We start from the raw sequence: 14,245 nt of genomic DNA, 5'->3' as shown, positions 1-14,245 counted from the left end.
CAGGAGGCAAGGAGTCAGGGTTCAGGGAAGCCTCTGCAAAACATCCTCCACCACATTCAACACAGGAGGAATAGCTGAATCAGAGTAATCCTGGCCTTCCCATTTAAAGTGCTCCCTCATGGAGTGAAGAGTCTCTGAAAATGAAAAATCCTCAGGAGGAGAAGCTGTAGGAGTGGAATCATCCACATCAGAATCAGAATAAGTAGGAAACTCTTGTAAGTCTTCCACAGAAGACTCTGAAGCCTGTGAACACTGTTCAAAACTATCAAACTCCTGTTCCACCCTAGGCCTCTTATCAGGCGGGGCATAGAACCTCTAATCAGAGTAATCAAATCTTCTGCCATTTTAAGCATATGTTTCTTAGGCACCCACAGAAGCTGAACAAGGCCTACCTCTAAAAGACGCTTTGGCAACAGAAGGAGAGGCCCTAACTACCTTGGGAAGAGAGGGAAGAACAGTTACCTGAGAAGCCCCTCAGCCTGGCCTACCTCCTGAGAGGGCACATCCTGTAACAGTGAAGTATCTGCCTGAGACTCCATAGAGACTCCCTAGGCTTCACTGTTTTGTCCTTGCGCTTCTTGGATGCCCAAACACTAACCTAGCACAATCTAGCCTCCTCTTAATCCTAAACAAGGTATACACAATGTATGATAATAAATACAGTTATTCACTTTTTCTGACATCCGGTTAAATACTGAGGCAAGAAAAACCAAAATGTTAAATTGCTTCTGCATGCAAAAGACTGAGGAAATGCAGTCTAAGGCGCCATGACAATAGTCAGGACTGCAGCAATGGAAGACGAAGAACATCATATTTTTTAACTATATTAGTAGAACTTATAAAATATAAAATATATATATATATATATATATATATATATATATAAATATATAAGAGAAATGTGTATAAAAACAGAAATAATAAACAACTCATATATACATATAGAACTACTCGAAACCTAATGAGCATAGGGGCATGCTGCTAAAAATGGTTTTAAAGTTACTTTTTCATTTAAACCATGTCCCCTGTGACTCTGTAACCTTATTATCCATCTATTTTCATGTTCCTCAGTGTAGTTCTTTATATCTCCCAACCTATTTGTTACCCCAATTAATTCTAAAACATTAGCTTTTTCCTCCATCCTTTTGGAGACTTCTGCTTTGTTGCCAAAAAGGCGGTATTGGTTTAAAGGAGCATCCAGTAATTTAGTTTTTTACATGATCTGGCAAGTTTTGTTCCTTAAGTCAAGCATGTCTTCTAAGTACAGACCCAGTAACAGCAGCCCCGCAAGATGCTTCTAAAGCATCAGCCACATTGCAAAGTATGTTTACCAACTTGTTCTGCAGAATGCATTAAATCCTGTAATTTGTGTTCAGTACAGTCAGGAATATACATAATTTTCTGTTTAAGTAGCCCCATAACATGCTGCTGATACTTTAACATATGAAACTGGCAATTTAAAGCCCTGATGGCCAAAGCAGCAGAAGTGCATACCTTCTTACCCCATCTTGTCTAAGGCTCTAGAATCTCTATAGGAAGGGGTAGGATATTTGGCAGCAATAGCCTTAAAGCCATTTGGTCCTTGGGAAATGATCTCTGGATCCGCAGAAGGATTCTTGAACAGGAACTTGTGAGAGTCAGGTACTCTAATACCCAGTCAGGTTTCTGGGAGCTGGAGGTAAAGTGTCTGGGGAAAGGCTAGAGTCCAAGAAAGCATCTACAATGTCCAGAACAAGAGCGATAGCTAAAGGCCTGTGTTGAGGTAGGAGTAAGAATTCCCTAAGCCTCTTTTTGGAGTCAGAGTAATCCTGGCTTTCCCAGCAGAAATGCTCCCTAAGTGTGTGCAAGGTTTCACCGAAAGAAAAATCTTCTGGAGGGGAAGCAGAGAGAATGGAATCCTCTACATAGGAATCTTCATAAGTAGATAAGGGCAAATCCTGGTAATCAGAAGGAGCAGAAAAATCAGATTCCTGATCAGAAGAATCAGAAAGAAACTCAGTTCTAGGTCTCTTAGAGGGGGGAAGGCTGGCTTCCCCTAATCAAGGTAATGAGATCTTCAGCCATTCTAACCATTTGTGTTTTAGGCATATGGGCCTGCGGTTTGGTCATCGTTTTTTTAGGAGTGGTGCGAGTTTTAGGGCTGGATGAAAATGATGGTGGTTTAATATGAATGTCTGTAGGCCTGAATACACCCTCAGAAGCCAGTGCCTGCACAGCAGCTCCAGACCCATCCAAGGTAGAGACATCCGCAGGTTCCATAGTCTAAGAAGCATCTCGCGGCATACCGGACTCTGAATGGGTCTCAGTAGAGGCCTGTGAATCAGAAGTAGCGGGTATCAGGGTCTGCGAAAGCACCTCAATGAGTACTGGCGGACTGGCGACTAGCTTAACGGAAGCATTGTCGGCAGTTTTGGACCTATACGGTCTGTCTTTATCCTTACGTTTTTTCGGAAGATAGTTAGTTGGATGGCTTGATGAAGCCATTTTGGAGTACACAGAACGAGTACGAAAATAATTAGCTGCAGAAATAGCCCGACGACGGATAGATTGAATGTTGAATAAAGCACAAAACCGACGATGAGGGATGTCATGGTCTGGGCCTAAGCAGGGGATGTAGTAAGAATTAAAATCTCTGAGGTATTTGCTTTCCACAGCTAAGACAATTGTTAACTTTTACTGGCATCAGTTAGAGCAAGAAAGAATCCCCAATGGGGTACTAGCTTTTTTGAAGACTTCAGGTCTGAAACTCAAAAATGAAAATTTCAGGAGTCGGCCGACCAGCACTTGCGAACTGCTTCTGCTTCAGGCACAGCAAGAAAGACTGATGTAATGGCATCGGCTGCATGTTTTATACCCCTGACGACCTGACATCAAGGAAGAAGCTACAGCATCTGACGCAGAAATCCAAAGACTTTGGTATTCAGGCCGGCTGAAGGCTACCTGCAGGCAGATAACCCAAATGTGATGACTGCAACAGTGAAACACGAAGAACATCCTCCAAACACTTGACCCGACCCAGTTCGGCTTTAAGGGCAGAGCATGCCTACTAAACCTGCTTGACTCATTTGAGACAGTCACCAAGGCCATAGACGAGGGAAGGTGGTTCACACAGCCAATCTTGACCTCGCCAAGGCTTTCTACACCATTCCCCACTCGGGTATTACAGAAAAACTCACCAGCCTGAACATAAACCCCTACGTCACGAGATGGGTTGCCAACTGGCTTACAGACAGAACTCGCACAGTAAGAATAGTGGGCTCTAGGTCCGACTAAACCAGTCACAAGTGATGTCCCGCAAGGCTCAGTCCTGGGACCCCTACTGTTCGGCATATACTTCTCAGAAGTAGAGGCAACCACAGGAGGACTATGGCTAACCAAGTTTGCCGATGACTGCAAACTAGGAGCCATAATTGACTCTCCAGCTGACATGGACATCTTCCAAAAGGGCCTTACTGAGATGTACACCTGGTGTCAAAGTCATGGTCTCAAGCTAAATGCCAAAAAATGTATAGTCATCCCGTTTGGGGAAAAACAAAACACCCACGAATTACTACAAAGTGGCAGCACCCTTAATACAGAAGAGGTAATAAGAGATATGGGGACCCAGGTAGATAGTAATCTCTCCTTTGACAATCATATTGCCAAAGTAGTTAGGAAATCCTTCTATGTGGCCCATCTAATTACTAAAGGGTTCGCATCTAGAAATAAAGAAGTTGTAGTGCCCTTCTACTCATCACTCATCAGACCCATCATAGACTACAATGCCCCATTTGGGATGTACCTCACAAGACACTTCCAACAGCTGGAAAGACCACAAAAGTATCTCACCAAGAGGATTACTGGGTCAAACATATGTCCTATGCAGCCCGACTGAAAAAACTCTGTCCGGCTGTACTCAGTGGCATAGTGCTTACTCAGAGGTGATCTCTGCCTGACTTACAAAGCCATGTCCAACTCAGAATTGATGGACATGCTCCACCTAAAGAAATCCAAGTCACTGCGAGCCACATGCTCTAGTGAGCTAAACCTCACCACAACAATAAAAAGAACATGCTGTGGGGATAGACTCCTGTCACAGAAACTCCCCATGCTTTGGAACAAAATTCCAAGCTACATTAGGCACAGCCCCTCACTAACACTCTTCAAGAGAAACCTTGCCGAGTGGATGGGTAACAGAAAATACACCCCTGGGATCACTTCATTGGCTCTGCTTGACAGAGGATCAGTTAATCAATGGGGTGGCGAAAGCAGACACTCTGGCTAGGCTTATAAATGCCCTCGGGCAGATAGCCTAGTACCTACCTATGAAGCAGCAATTGATCAGACTTTCTGAAGAATTTAGTCCTGTCTAGGTAGGATCTGAGCTGTCTCTGCACATCGAGTGTGCAGGGTCCTTTCACCCTTGTTCTGGGGATTAGGGAAAAAGGTGGGCAGATGAATGGATTGGTCCCGTCAGCATGGAAGATGATGAAGGGTTCCACAACCATGAGTGCTTGCAGCTCGGAGACCCTTCTGGCTGAAATGATGGCCAGAAGGGAAGCTGTCTTTCAAGAGAGAAATTTTAGCTCTGCCGATGAAGCTGGTATGAAAGGGGGGCAGGGTGAGCTTTTCTAACACAAAGTTAAGGTCTCAAGCTGGGGTTGGTGCTCTTCTGGGTGGCCTCAAGTTGTTAGCCCCTCTTAGGAACTATTTGATCAAAGGGTGTGAGAAAAGGGGCTGCTCAGTGGGAAAATGAGCAGAAATAGCAGAGGCATGAATTTTAATAGAGGAAAAAGAGAGGCCACTGTGTAGCAGATCAGTTAAGTAATCCAGGATGAGAGGGAGGGAGGGCTGTGCCACACTGACTCCCTTAGCCTGATTCCAGGTACAGAACATTTTCCATTTGTCAGCATAGGGCTTTCTAGTGCTAAAGTGTCTGGCCTTATGTATAACATCTAGAACCTGTTGATCGAGAGTTAGGGAATAATCCAAGCTGCCAAAAGTACAGTTGTGTACACTTACCATAAATGTAGATGTTTGAGTGTATTCACAGTTGCAGTCATTACATTTGGGTAATCTGCTGGCAGGTTGCAATCAGTCAGATTGAATAACAAAGTCTTGGGTCCTGCGTCGGTTGCCATCTCCTCTTCCATGACGTCAGGTCATCAGGGGTATAAAAACATGCAGCTGACGCCATTTTATTCAGTTTTTCTTGCCCCAGATGTCAGGTGCCCCCCCCAAATGGGGAGCAAATATATATATATATATATATATATATATATATATATATATATAGATATAGATATAGATATATATATATAGATATATATATATATATAGATATATATATATATAAATAAACAGGAATATATGAAAATACAATTTTAGCAACAAACTTTACCTTCACCTAAAAGCAAATACACCACAAAGGCTTTAGAGTATAGTGAAAGAAAGAGAAGTTATAGAAAAAGGGGATGGTGGGTAACCTGGACTGCAACAGTGAATACACGAACATCTACATTTTTGGTAAGTGTACACAACTGTACTATGTTCTTCGTGTTTCACTGTTGCAGTCATTACATTTGGGTAGAATCCCAAAGCTATGGATGGGAGGATGGAACTAAATAGCATTAGGAGCGGCTATAAGGCCCTGCAGAACTGCAGCGGCAAAGTCTGCCCTGGATTTAGAGAAGAGAGGCAAATGGTAATGCTTTGTGAAGGTATGAACAGAGCTCCAAGTAGCTGTATCTAGAATGTCTTTGGTTGGAACGCCTCTGAGAAAGGCTGCTGAGATAGAGGCAGCTCTGGTGGAATGTGACCTGATTCCCTTGGGTACAGGTTTACCATGATGCAAGTAGCAGAAACGAATGCAGTGGCTTATCTTGTTTCTGAGCCTCTGCCCATTGATTTTGTGGCAGATCTGGCCAACTGTTTGGAATTGGCAAAGTATGGAAATGAAATCTGTACCCCTGAGATACTATGTTTAATACACACTTGTCCTGGGTAATTGACTGCCAATTTTGAGCATGAAGTGATAATTTTCCCCCCAAGGGGGCTGCCAAAAGATAAGTGCTTGGTGATGGTAGAGGGAAGTCATTGAGACTGCTTACTGTAGGGTTGTGTTTTGTTTTCTCCAAATTTGGAGGTGGAGGCACCCCATTGCTTTGACCTGTAAGAACCCCGTGATTGGTATCTAGAGCCTTTTGAGCACCTGGATTTGCCTTGAGAGGCTTGGTTGGACACAGGAAAGGACCAATTTTTAGTAGGCCAGTGCCTACTGAATCCGGGAGGCTGCACTTGTAAGAAATCTTTTACAATTTGCATAGATTTAGCTTTGTCTTCCCATTTTCTTTAAAACCTTTTCTGCCTTATTACCAAACAGAGTATCATGCTGTAAAGGGACTTCCAACAATTTAGCTTTAACATGATCAGGCAGATTTTGCTCCTTGAGCCACGCATGCCTTCTAATCACAAATCCAGTAACTGAGGCCCTGGAAGAGGCCTCCAAGGAATCAAAACCACATTGCAAAGTATGCTTTCCAACCTGTTCTGCTGCATGCAATAATTCCTGTAATTCTTTATTTTCCACACAGAAATCATCATTTTCTGTTTCAATAGGCCCATAACATGCTGTTGATATTTAAGCATATGAAACTGGCAGTTTAAGGCCCTAATTGCCAAGGTTGCTGATGTATAAACCTTCTTCCCCCATCTATCCAGCGCCCTGGAATTTCTATCAGAGGGGGTAGCATTTTTGGCTGTAGAGGCCTTTACACCTTTGGGACCCTGTGAGACAGTTTCAGGATCAGCAGCAGGATTTTTGAATAGAAATTTGTGGGAGTCAGGAACCCTGTAATATCTGTCTGGTTTACTAGGAGCCAGAGGTGGGGAATCAGGAGCCATGCTTGATTCCGAAAACACAACAATGTGTAATACAGGAGGTATAGCCAAAGGCCTATGCTGAGGAAAAAGGAAATCCCTAAGCCTCTTTTTGATTCAGAGAAATCTTGACTCGCCCGATGAAAATGTTCCCTTAAAGTATGCAAGGTTTCTCCAAAAGAATAATCCTCAGGAGGAGATGCAGATGGGATGGATTCTCTGCATCTGAATTCTCATAGGGTGGTTTAGAAAATTCCTGATCAGAAGAGGAATCAGAAGAAATAGAAACCTGATCTGAAGATTCATAATCAGTGTCTTGTCTAGGCCTCTTAGCAAGGGGGGGGGGGGTTGGGAAACCCTGATCAAGGTAATTAAGTCCTCAGCCATTTTGATCATCTGTTTTTTAGGCATAGGGGCCTGAGCACGTGGCTCATGCATCATTTTTTTAGACTTAGAAGTTGTTTTTGATTTTGTTTTTGAAGCTGGCATCGGTTTTATATAAAAATGTTGAGGCCTGAAAACACCCTCAGAAGCCGGTGCCTGCTCAGCAGCTCCGGACCCATCCAAGGGAGAGACATCCATGGGGTCAATACCTTGAGAATCTCACGGCATACCGGACTCCGCATGGGTCGGGGTAGAGGCCTGCGACTCAAAAGTAGCGGGTATCAGGGGCTGCGAAAGCGCCTTACTGAGCACCGGTGACTGGCTTAGGAGAAGCTTCGTCGTCGGTTTGGGACCTAGACGGTCTCTGTCTTTTTCTTTGCGTTTTTTGTGAACTCCGGTAGTCGGATTGCTATCCGACGACATTTCAGGGTAATTAAATCTGGATCCAAAATATTTTGAAGCAAAAATATACCGATGCTTAATAGTGCGTTGGTTAAATCTAGCACAAAACCGACAGCAAGGCACATTATCATCTGGGCCTAGGCAAGGAATACAGTACAAATGAAAATCCTTATGAGGTATTTGCTTCCCACAAGTAATGCAATTATTAACTTTTACTGACATCGGTAAGGAGCAAGAAAAAGTTTCCCCAATGGGGTACTTAGCTTTAATTGAAGACTTTGGTTCTGAAACTCGAACGCGAACATTTCAGGAGTCGGCTGACTGGCACTTGAACTGCTTCGGGCACAGCACAAGAAAGACTGAATAAAATGGCGTTGGCTGCATGTTTTATACCTCTGACGACCTGAAGTCATGGAAGAGGAGACAGCAACCGACGCAGGACCAAGACTTTGTTATTCAGGCCGACTGAGGGCAACCTGCCAGCAGATTACTCAAATGTAATGACCAACAGAGAAACATGAAGAACATCTGAGTGTCTGCAATTGGGGATGCATGAATTCCCCTTCCCTCTGGGTCAGGAGGTTTGGAATCTGAGGAAGATGCCATGGTGGTAGTGGGGACAGGCTGCACAGTAGGGGGTACCAGTGTTGGCGAGGCCAGTCTGGAGCTATAAGACTTGTGCTTGGTTTTTCCTCCTTTATTTTGAGCAGTACCCTGGGGATGAGAGGTAGTGGAGGAAAGGCATAAACTGACAGATTGATCCAGGGGAAGGACAGGGCATCCACTTTTCAAGCCATGCAGTGATGCTCCCTGGTGTAGAATTTGCTTAGCTGATGGTTGGTGTGGGAGGTAAAGAGGTCGACCTTTGGGGTGCCCCATTTGAGTTATTAGGGTGAAAGTTCTTATGTTGAGATGCCACTCGTGTGGGTCCAGAAGATTTCTGCTTAAGTGGTCAGCCAGAGAGTTGAGAGAGCCTGGTAGGAATTGTGCTAACAGGTAGAGTTGCATGGCAGAGGCTGTGCCCCAAAAGGTCATGACCAGCCTGCATAGAGAGTAGGAGTGAGTCCCTCCCTGCTTGTTGATATACCACATCACAGTAGTGTTGTCTGTTTTGATCAGGAGAGTCCTTGGGGAAAGAAGGGTCTTGAAAGCTATAAAGGCATGCTGCACAGCCATCTTTTTGATGTGCAGAGGGATTTGCTGTGGGCTCCATTGGCCCTGTATGCACCCCAGGCATAGTCTGATGCATCTGTGGTGAGGGTCTGGGTGGCGGGGGGGGTGAGAAAGGTAAGTCCCTTGTTGTGGGAGCATGCTGTTGCTCACCAAAGAAAATCTTTTCTGAGACAAGGTATTATAGGTATAAGAGTCTCCAGGTCTTGAGTGTGTTCGACACCAAAGGCTTTTTAGGCACCATTGAAGTTTATTCATATGCAGTCTGGCATATGGAAGGAATTGCCATGAACTCCAGAGCTTGCAGGATTTTCCTTGCAGATAGCTGGGGTCTGGTGGCTAGCTGAGAGAAGAAGGCAGTCAGGAGAGTTTGCTTTTCTGGTGTAAGGAATGCCATCTAGGATGCTGTGCCCGGGCTTGCTCCCAAGAATATAATCCTTTGGGTGGGTACCTGTTTGGATTTCTTTTTGAGTGTGTACCCTAGGGAGGTTAGAAGTGACTTTACAAAGGATAGGTGCTTGAGCAGCTTTTCCTGGCTGGCTGCCTGAATTAGGCAGCAGTCCAAGTATGGGTACATCTGAATATTCCTTTGTCTGCAAAGGGCAATGGCCGGAGGAGGCAGACATTTTGTGAAAACTCTGGGAGCAGTAGATAAGCCAAAGGGAAGCGCAGAGAACTGTGCTAAGATTCTGCCCTGAAAGGGAGATATTTCCTGCATGACTCCCTGATAGGAATGCAGAGGTAGCCTCTTTTAGGTCCAGGGTGGCTAGCCAAGCATCCTTGGAGAGCATGGGTAGCAGATGCTGGAGGGTGAGCATTTTACATTTTGGGATCACCAGGAAGGTGTTTAGAATGGATAGGTCGAAGATGGAGCGGCCAGGTGCACTCTTTTCTGGGTACCAGAAAGTCTGCAGTATAAACCTTGGCCTTTCTGTTCTGCAGTAATGTGCTCTACTGCCCTCAGAGATCAGGGAAAAGACATGCTTTTGCACCTCTGCCCACTGGTTTGTTGGAAGATCTGGGAATCCTTTTGGAGTTGGAAGGGAGTGGAAAGAAAATTTGTATCCTTGGGACACTATGTTGAGAACCCAGTGGTCATTGGTAATGGTGGCCCAGCTGCTTGCGTGAAAGGAGAGCTTTCCTCCTAGGGGTAAGTGAAGGTGTGCAGAGGGAGGGGGTGGGGGAGATGAGCCATTGTGAGTTCTTACCATAAGGGGGTGGCTTAGAACTCACTGGTTTTGAAGTGGAGGTAGTCCACTGCTTAGACATCTGCATTCCCTGAGACTGCTGTCGGGGGGGGGGGGGGTCTGGGTTGAACTGGCCTAGCAGGAGCTGGAAAGGACCAGTGTTTGGTGGGACAATGCGCCTGCTGAAGCTGGGTGGCTGGACCTGTAAGAAATCCTTAACTGTCTGCAAAGATTTTGATTTTTCTTCCATCTTTTTTAAGACCTCTTCTGCCTTAGTGCCAAATAATTTGTCTTTGTGCAAGGGGGCATCCAACAATTTAGATCTGACATAGTCTGGCAAGGGCTGTTCCTTAAGCCATGCATGCCTTCTAAGGACAGATCCGATGAATGCTGCCCTGCAAGAAGCTTCTAGGGCATCAAAACCACTGTGCAAGGTGTGTTTAGTTACAATGACTTGCAGAATGCATTAACTCGTTAGATTCTGCAGGAAAGGAAGACATTTTTTTGAGGTGTTCAAGGGTATGCTGCAGAACTTTTAGCATATGTAACTAACAATTTAGTGCTCTGACAGGAAGAGTAGCTGAGGTGTATACTTTTTTACACCATCTGTCTAGTGCTTGAGAATCCCTATCTGAGGGGGAGGGATTCTTAGCAGAGGTTGCTTTAATTCCTTTAGGCCCTTGAGAAATTACCTCAGGGTCAGCAGTAGGATTTTTAAAAATAAATGTGCAAGTCAGGGGACACTGTAGTACCTGTCTGGTTTTCTGGGTGCAGGAGGGAGGGTGCCAGGAGTCAAGCTGGATACCAGGAAAACATCCTCCACAACATCCAGGACTGGGGGCGATGGCCAAGGGTCTGTGTTGTGGAAGATCTAAGAATTCCCTAAGTCTCTCAGACCGTGGGTAGTCCTGATTCTGCCATTGGGAAAGTTCCCTTAAGGTATGAAGGGTTTCCCCAAAGGAAAAATCATCTGGGGGAGAGGCTGAAGGGATGGAATCCTCTGCATCAGAATTCTCATAAGTAGAGAGGGGTTGCATGTTTTCATATTCAGATGCAGAGTCATCTGACTCCTGTTCAGACAAAACTACAGGGGACAGATCTCTTTCTTTTGGAGGAGGTAGCTTGGCTTCTTCTGATCAGCATGATAAGGTCCTTCCGTCATTTTATGCATTTGAGACTGAGGCAAGGAAGCAGGTGCCTCAGATTGGGTCAGTTTCTTGGGTGTGGTTCATACCCTGGGCCTAAAAACTCATTTTCAAAAGAACAGTAGTTGCGAAAGAAGAAATCGGTTTGAGTTGAGAATCGGTAGTGCGAAGGACTTCCTCGGAAGCAGGTGCTTGCTCAGCAGCTCTGGACCCATCCAAGGTAGAGACGCCTGCAGGATCCTTAGTCTAAGAGTTTTGCGGCACACCGGACACCGAAAGAGTTTCGGTAGCGGCCTGTGAATCCACAGAAGCGGGCATCAGGGGGCTGCAAAAGCACCTGAGGACCAAAGAAAGTACAGTTGTGTACACTTACCATAAATGTAGATGTTCGAGTGTATTCACTGTTGCAATCATCACATTTGGGTTATCTGCTTGCAGTAGACCTCAGTCGGCCTGATTATCAAGGTCTTGGGTCCTGTGTCTGTTGCTGTCTCATCTTCTGACGTCAGGTAGTCAGGGGTATAAAGCATGCAGCCAATGCCATTACATTAGTTTTTCTTGCCCCAGATGTCAGGTGCCCCCATAATGTGAAGCAATTACATACAAGGTTACATCCCCAACAAAAAAGCAGATACACCAAAAAGCTTTAAGCATAGTAAACAAGAATAGACGTATAGTCAAAAGAAGTCGGGGCTGGAGGGAGGGTAACCACGACTGCAACAGTGACTGCAACAGTGAATACACTCGAACATCTATATTTATGGTAAGTGTACACAACTGTACTATGTTCTTCGTGTTTCATTGTTGCAGTCATCACATTTGGGTAGATTCCCAAAGCTAAGGATGGGAGGAGGTAATTAGATAGCATTAGGACCAGCTATAAAGCCCTGCAAGACTGCAGTGGCAAAGCCAGCGCTGGATTTAGAAAAGATTAGCAAGTGGTAATGCTTGGTGAAGGTATGTACAGAACTCCAGGTAGCAGCTTCTAGGATGTCTCTGGTAGGGACACCTCTGAGAAAGGCTGTAGAGGTAGATGCAGCCCTGTTTGAATGTGATCTTATTCCTTGTGGGATAAGTTTTCCATGGTGCTTATAGCAGAAATGACTGCAATGGCCTATCTACTTAGAAATGGTTTGCTTTGAAATGGTCTTCCCCTCTGCCCCTGCAGCAAATGCAACCAGCAGCTGTTCAGACTTCCTGAGAGTCTTAGTCCTGTCCAAGTAAAATCTAAGTCGTCTGTGCATGTCCAAGGAGTACAGTATTCGTTCCCCTTTGTTCTGTGGATTAGAGAAGAAGGTTGGCAAATGAATGGACTGATTAAGGGCCACACTGGATACCACCTTGGGCATGAAGAAGGGATTGGTCCTGAGGGACACCCTGTCAGCATGAAAGATGATGAAAGGCTCCACTGCCATGAGGGCCTGTAATTCAGACACCCTTCTTGCTGAACTGATGGCTAGAAGGAAGGCTGTTTTCCAAGAAAGGAATTTCAACTCTGCATTTGCAGCTGGCTCAAAGGGAGGCAGAGTGAGCTTTTCCAATACAAAGTTAAGGTCCCAGGCTGGAGTACGGGCACTCCTGGGTGGTATGTTTTTGGCCCCTCTGAGGAATTGCTTCAGCAGTGAATGAGAGAAGAGGGGTAGTTCTATATTATAAAAAGCTGAAATGGCTGAGGCATGAATTTTGATGGAGGAAAAGGAAAGGCCCTTGTGGAGCATCACAGTTAAGTACTGAAGAATATGGGGTAAATTGGGTGCTGTTGTGCCCATCCCCTGAGTTTGGCTCCAGGAACAGAATCTTTTCCATTTTTCAGCATAGGATTTTCTAGTACTAGGCCTCCTTGCCTCCAGAATAACATCCATCACTTGCTTACTGAGAGATGGTAAAGGAGAGATCAGGTAATTAACCAGGCTGCCAGGTTCAGGGTTTGAAGCTATGGGTTAAGAATCTGGCCCTCCTGCTGGGACAGCAGGGCAGGGGTCTGAGGCAGGTGCCATGGAGGCAGCAGTGACACTGTGCAAGACAGGTAACACCAGTGTTGGCGTGGCCAGTCTGGTGCAATCAGTATTGTCCTTGGTTTGTCCTGTTTGATCTTTAGTAGTACCCTGGAGAGGAGAGGCAGAGGGGGAAAGGCATAAACTGTTTTTTTTCCAGGTGAAGGACAGGGTATCCACTTCCCAAGCTTGTTTGTGGGGAGTCCTTGTGCAGAATTTGTCCAATTGGTAGTTTTGGGGAGAGGCAAACTGGTCTATCTCTGGGCTCCCCCATTTGTTTCTCAACATGTTCAATACATTTGCTTCCAGTTTCCACTCATGTGGGTCCATGAGATTTCTGCTTAGGTCGGTCAGTGTGTTTAGCTTTCTTGGCAGGAATTGAGCCTGTAGGTGCACATGGTAGCTCAAGGCTGTGTTCCACACAGCCATGGCTAGTCTGCAGAGAGGGAGGGTATGAGTGGGTTCCCCCCTGCTTGTTTATCTACCACATAACAGTGGTGTTTGTCTGTCTTTACCAACAATTGTCTTGGAAGAATGTGGTCCTTGAAGGCTGTCAGAGCATTCTGTACACCTAACATTTATTTTTGATTAATATGCAGGTGCATTTTCTTTGGGTTCCATTTGCCCTGAATGCACTGCCCTGCCAAGTGAGCCACCCATACATAATCTGATGCGTCTGTTAGGGTTTGGGCAGCAGGGGGTAGAGTGAATGTCAGTCCCTTGTTTTCGTGGCAGGCCTCTGCCCACCAAAGGAACTATCTGTAGACAAGGTATGACAGGAATGTTTTGGTGGCAGGCCTCTGCCCACCAAAGGAACTCTATCTGTAGACAAGGTATGATAGGAACAATTGATTCTAGATCCTGAGAATGTTGACACCATAGGATTTTTAGATACCATTGTAGTTTCCTCATATGCAGTCTTGCATATGGAATTAGTAGAATGCAAGAGGTCATGAACCCCAGGGCTTGCAGTATTTTCCTTGCAGATAGCTGGGTCTTTGTGGCCAGTAGTTTGAAGTAGACTGTCAAATGAACTTGTTTCTCTGGCGTGAGGTAGGCCATCTGGGAAGTTGTATTCAAGCTTGCTCCCAGGAATACAATTTGT

The sequence above is a fragment of the Protopterus annectens genome, chromosome 4.part1 (assembly GCF_019279795.1).
Source record: "Protopterus annectens isolate FY-2018-M chromosome 4.part1, PAN1.0, whole genome shotgun sequence".
NCBI classification, from domain to species: domain Eukaryota; kingdom Metazoa; phylum Chordata; order Ceratodontiformes; family Protopteridae; genus Protopterus; species Protopterus annectens.
The sequence above is the reverse complement of the archived record's forward strand: the minus strand, read 5'-3'. Positions refer to the sequence as shown.